Source organism: Lolium rigidum, unplaced genomic scaffold (genome assembly GCF_022539505.1).
Source record: "Lolium rigidum isolate FL_2022 unplaced genomic scaffold, APGP_CSIRO_Lrig_0.1 contig_30023_1, whole genome shotgun sequence".
Taxonomy (NCBI): domain Eukaryota; kingdom Viridiplantae; phylum Streptophyta; class Magnoliopsida; order Poales; family Poaceae; genus Lolium; species Lolium rigidum.
Genome location: NW_025900125.1, coordinates 46,747 through 52,746, shown reverse-complemented (window position 1 = coordinate 52,746; position 6,000 = coordinate 46,747). Strand labels below are relative to the sequence as shown.

The 6,000-nt window shown below is 43.2% G+C and overlaps 1 long non-coding RNA gene across 1 annotated transcript; it reads right to left on the bottom strand.

The window, feature by feature from the left end:
- Positions 1-3,164: 3,164 nt before the first annotated feature.
- On the bottom strand, positions 3,165-5,413 carry LOC124680863. The gene is made up of 3 exons (XR_006995607.1): positions 5,187-5,413; positions 4,676-4,736; positions 3,165-3,581 (listed from the first exon to the last, which is right to left on the bottom strand). It is a non-coding gene; the product is annotated as an uncharacterized LOC124680863 (long non-coding RNA).
- Between the last annotated feature and the right edge of the window lie 587 nt (positions 5,414-6,000).

The window sequence follows — 6,000 nt, the reverse complement described above, 5'->3', positions numbered from 1 at the left end:
TCCATGTAATATGAACTTGGTTAGGGGGAATTCTACTATCAGGTTTTTGCCCCGTATGGCGAACATCCGTAGCGGGTTTCCTGATAGTACCTTCTTTTTTCCAACTTTCTTTCATGCCCCTTTCTTTCCTCCTTTCACTTGCTTTGTAACAGACTTGTTATTTCTATTGTGTGAGTAATTTTTTTATATGGGTGTTTTATTACTCATAAAAAGCAATTGCGCCCGACCTCTGCATAGCTAAGATACACACAGCCGTTTAAAAAGTCTCAAAAGTCTAGAGTGCTAAAAAAAAGGCGAATTACATATCAGACATGAGCAAATGTAAAACGCCTAAGGTGAAGGCGGAGACTCAATCCGTAGATTATGCTGCCACCCATGTAGGGAAAAGGTATCCCTCGCCGTGTCGTCCAACCGTGTACATACCTCCGTAAACAGGTCGTAGTTCTCCACCTTCTGCAGCGCAGTCCACGAACGGAGAGTGACGATACATCTGTAGATAACCTGCGAGAGAGAACAATTCTTGTCATTAAAAACTTTATCATTTCTACACGGTTATAGCGACCAAATAATGGCAAGCGCTCCCACCCTAATAAACGTTATAAATTTGTGATCGATCCCATGAAGCCAATTATCGAAGATGTTGGCCACACTAGTCGGGGGATACAGATCAGAAGCTATTTGGATGCATGACCATATAGATCTGGAAAAGCGACATTGGAAGAACAAGTGTTTAATTGTCTCATTGTGTTGACAAAAAACACACTGCGTACTCCCATACCAATTACGTTTCACAAGATTATCTTTGGTTAGGATTACTCCTCGACGCAAATACCAGCCAAAAATCTTAATTTTGAGCGGTATCTTCATCTTCCAAATCTTCTTGTTTTTATCAACTGGTATTTTCGGTTGAATAATGGCATTATACAATGAACTTACATAGAATTTTTCATTGGATTGTAAGTTCCAACGAAATTCATCTTGCCCTTCAGCTGGATGGATTCCAAACGCAACAGTAAGGCATTTCATGCAAGAAGTCTCGGACCGATAAATCTTGTCTAAACGTCATGTATCCTCCCAGAACCGTATCTGCGATCCATCCTTAATAATGAAAGTACCATATCTGAAGAAAAATTTCTTCGTTGCCATTAGGTCAGCCCAGAAATGCGAGTCTCCCGGTTTCCAAAGGATCTGGGATAACGCTTTGTCACCGATGTACTTTCTTCTAACCATGGTCTGCCATACGCCTTCTTCGGTTAGTAGTTTAAACAGCCCACCCATATCTTTAGGTCGGCATACGACAGACCACTTGACCAGTCGATATTTCTTTTTTTCACTATCTCCTTGCCAAAAAAATCTCGATCTATAATAATCGAGCTTGTGTAATACACCTTTTGTCAAAATGAAGAAGGATATCATATACAACACCATATTGGTGAGTACTGAATTAATGAGAACCAATATTCCTCTAAGGGATAGCATTTCACCTTTCCAACTACTAAGTATCTTCTGAAGTCTTTCCTCGACTAGTTTTCACTCAGGCATCGTTAATCTCCGATAATGAATCGGGATGCCCAGATAGTTGATAGGAAACTGGCCTTGTCCACAGCCAAACAGTTCATAATATTCGGCGACTGAGCCATGAGCGTCGCCAAAACCGAACAATTCACTTTTATGGAAGTTTATTTTGAGTCCCGATAAATGCTCAAAAGCAGCCAAAATCAACTTTAAATTTCAAGCTTTATCGAGATCATGTTCCATAAATAAAATTGTATCATCGTGTATTGAAGGATTGATAAACCACCATCTACAAGATGTGGGATCACTCCTTCAATTTGACCATCAGATTTTGCTCGTTCGATCAATATAGCGAGCATATCCGCCATAATGTTAAATAAAAGTGGTGATAGAGGGTCGCCTTGGCGTAAACCTTTTCGTGTCTAGACACGAAGCGTCCCGTATCACCATTAACACGAATCGCTACACTTTCTCCATACACAAAATTATCGATCAACGCTCTCCACTCCGGTGAAAAACCTTTCATCCCAAGTGTCTGATGGAGAAAAGACCAGTTGAATTTATCATAAGGCAACTTTTACGGTACCCTGTACTCTAAAACTTCTGGGTGGAGTACCACACCAATCTGACCGTCCGTGATGGAGGACCAGCCATAATATCCCCTTCTTTTAAGTGCCAAAAGAGCACTTTGCACCAATTAGCACCAATTTGCAATTTAAACCTCTATCTTGATTCCCGATAGAATCCAGTAGCACTCGATAGGGATTGATTCGCTGCGCCGTCCGCCCTCGCCACTGTTCCGATCGCCGCCACCGAATTTTCCCTCGTTGGCTGGCTCGTTGGTTGGCTCGCGCCGCCGTCTCCGGCGTCATGGTCGATGGTCCGCCCCGATTGTTGGTTGGCTCGCTGCCTTTGTTGGACGCCTCCGGCCATCGTCCCCCAAGGCGCGTGGCCTCCCTGATCGATCTCTGCCTAGTAGAAGGCCGTTTGGCTGTGTACTTGCGCATCATTACTAGCAGTACATGAGTAGGGGCCATGCAGTAGTAGTTTATTTTCCCAGATTTGAAGTTATGAACATACAGCCTATTGAATAGCTGTGTGCAGAACTAAACTTAGTACAGATTCATCTTTTCACCTACAAGCAGGGTTGGTTATAGATGGTTTTGATTTTTGAACAAACTGATTGCTGAAAAAGGCAGTTTGATGTTAGAAAAATAGACATGAACCAATAGCATGATGTTTTAATTTATGAGTTCAAGTATCTGTTATGCCTGAAGAGAGGTTCTTTCATTTACAGATGCATACCGGAAATATTTATCTGTAATTCAGTTTTGGTGCACATGATGGAGAATATGAGATGTTTCTCCTTGGAATAGTCGGCCAAAGCAAAGAATAGTAGAAGATAATGATATAGAAAATGGTTTAGCTTTCCTATATGTACCGAAGTTTGGTTACACATTCTATTTCCTCTAGTGATTGCTTTATGTAAGGACAATACTGCTTATGTGCTACTGCTAGTTCAGAAATATTGAGAGCCATTGACCTTGTTGGTCTGTTTGTACTGATCATATTTGTAATTCAGTTTCTGCATGACTGCCATAGTTCAGTGCTATTGACAAACGAAGAGGCTACAGAGAGTGAAACAAGAGTTGCGATTATGAAATCCCTGTGTGTAACCTTCATATTATGATGAATCTGAATTTAGTTATAGAATGAAAGACCGGATTACACCATATATAACCTTTACACTAGAGGGTGGGAATCAGTAATCTAGTTACATACAATATTAGCCTGAACCATAAAAGTGTACGGTATTTCCTAGATTTGCAGTTTCTGTCTTCAAGTCTTTTATCATGAGATATGTGCTTCCCTTTGTACTCTGACCATTGTGAACATACATAGTCCAGCTTGTTCTCCAGTTGTAGAAGTTGATGTTCCTTCTTGTTCACAAGGTTCACCGATGAAACCAATGAATCATGCAGACTACTGTTTGAAGCCGTGGCACAGTAGTTAACCGTCTGTTCAGCATACTTGTTGAGGTCCTCACGGATTGACAAACTACAACCCTGCACACATTAGACACATCAAACCAGAGAAAAGTGAGTGAAATGCAATTCAAGAGAATATTGCTGAATATTGTATATGAATACAGAAAAATATCACCTCTGGCACATTGCATGTTAGCACAGACGTTCGTAGTTTTCAGTGTAGTAGATGCAATTAAAAATTTCATCCATGGATTCATTTTAACTTGGACCATTCATTCATATGCAGAAACATGAAGACGTTTATAGGAAGCAACTACCATGCGACATGCTCTACACTATGAAGAACAAGGTCAAAGTAAGAAATGTCAAAAAAAACCAGACGCAAACGCAGTGCCTGCTCGACGATCTTCTCGCACGAGGACAGAACATGTTTCCAGGACTTTGAGTGGTGAAGACTAGCAAAGCAGTTTACTTCAACCATGTGTCCTGATAGTCCATAAAAATTAGTTCATGATTAACTTTTACGCAATAAGCTCATATTCAAGTTGAATTGTTATATGACATTATCATTAAGTTCAAGAGGTGGTTTAAGAGTGAATTTTTATTTGCAGCTCTTTTACATATCTGTGTACTATGTGTACTACTTGATAAATGGTCAGCCGTCGATATGGTTGTGCTAGTGCAACGTTCAAGGGATTCTACTGCTAACATAACACATCCGACGAATTCCCAGAATAAACCTTTAAATTTATAGAAGCTCTCAGAAAATGTTGAATGATAAAAAACAAATTGAGTGGTTACCATTTTCAGTGTTGTTCGTAAATTGTTCACAGATACTATGTATCCGCTTTATTCCGTGGTACTTCAAACATTCACATGCAGCCAATTTATTTTCCCCTTAATCTTACTCATGCATAGAAAATTGACTGCACGGTTAGGCCGGGATGTACCGTCTACTTTCAAACTGTGTGACATTGCATAAAATCAGCAAGTATTTTCTGATATGTTAGCACTGGTTTCCTTGGTAGCTTTTTTTAGTTCAATTTCAAAAAAGTTCACAAGATGGATGGGAAGAATAAAGAATCAGAGACATCAACAGTTGCATGCTCCAAGCTAGAAAGCACAAGTTTTTAGTAGAACTTGACATGTGAAGCTAGGCTTACGATTACCACCTTGTCTGGGAGCTAGCAAGTGCAGTCCGTGTAGCTGCTTCCGGGGACCCATTTGCCTTGCCTGCAAAAGCACAAGAAAGGAGAAATGTGAGGGCTGAAGTCATGGTTTGCTAGATTGTGCTGACTACAAATGTTTGCAATCACGAACAGGAAAAATATAATGCTAAGAAATGGCATGCACCATCAAGCTCACAAGCCAGTTTAAACTGTAGAAATGCAATGTCGCAGTCAGACAACTACAATACGAATTCATCAAGCTCCTTCCCTGCCTACCCGCAGGTCCAGCCAGAAGTATGAACTGCCCCTGAAACATTTCCACTAATATCTCGAACAAATTGTACTGATGAGATGTCCAAGTTCCATCACATTATTAAACACCATTGTAGGCAAAACTTTTGGTGCCCTTCCAAAAAAAAATATAAACACAGGACAACGAAACATCCAGTACAAAAAAGATGAACAAGAACAGCATGCGCCGACATGTGCAGTAGTGATCATTGCGGTTTCATACCTTATGAGTTGGGGACAGCGTGGAGTAGCCAAGAGAGAGGTCGACGGAGCCGTGGGCGGCGTTCTGCTTTCCTTTCTCCCTGCATGCCGTCCTCCTCCGGCCACCTCCTCGAGCGTCTTATCCTCGTCCTGTTGGTCCTCCTCAGCTATCGCGTCCATCCGGTCGAGCAGAAGCCGCGCCCAACTCCCCAGCTGGCTAATCTCCTACCTTGGCCCCATCTCGCCGCCGCAGGGAGCCGACGACAGGACGCCACGGCCGCGCGGCGTCTCGCCCACCTTCCCGGACTGCTAATCTCCTATCTTTGCCCCAACTCACCGTCGCAGGGAGCCGACCGCTGGACACCACAGCCGTGCGTGGCCTCGCCCACCTCCCCGGCCGGCTAATCCTGCGCGCATCCATCGGGGCCCTAGACGCCACGCCTGGGCAGCGCCTCGTCTCCCTACCCGGCCACCTCCTCCTGCGCGCATCCGTCGGCGGGATGCACGCCACGGCCGCGCCGCGCTTCACCCCCTCCCCTATCGGCTCCTCCTCCATTACGCCGCCACGATTCGATTGGGACGAACTGGATACCGAATGCAAAAAAGCACCCTCACACAAACAAATATACATGGCAATGCCCCTACCGGGAGGAAGCTACTATGAGAAATTACTTTTTGACCCTTCGCTGTGGGTACTCCGCGAGTTCGCGAGAAAAAATGAGTTGGTACTGTATGTCCTCATTGTGGAGTACCAATGCTCCTTAGCCGCTGGATCGGCTAAAATGGATGGCCTCTATTAGTTTAGGGGTACTGTAAAAGAGCCTCAAGAGGTGTGC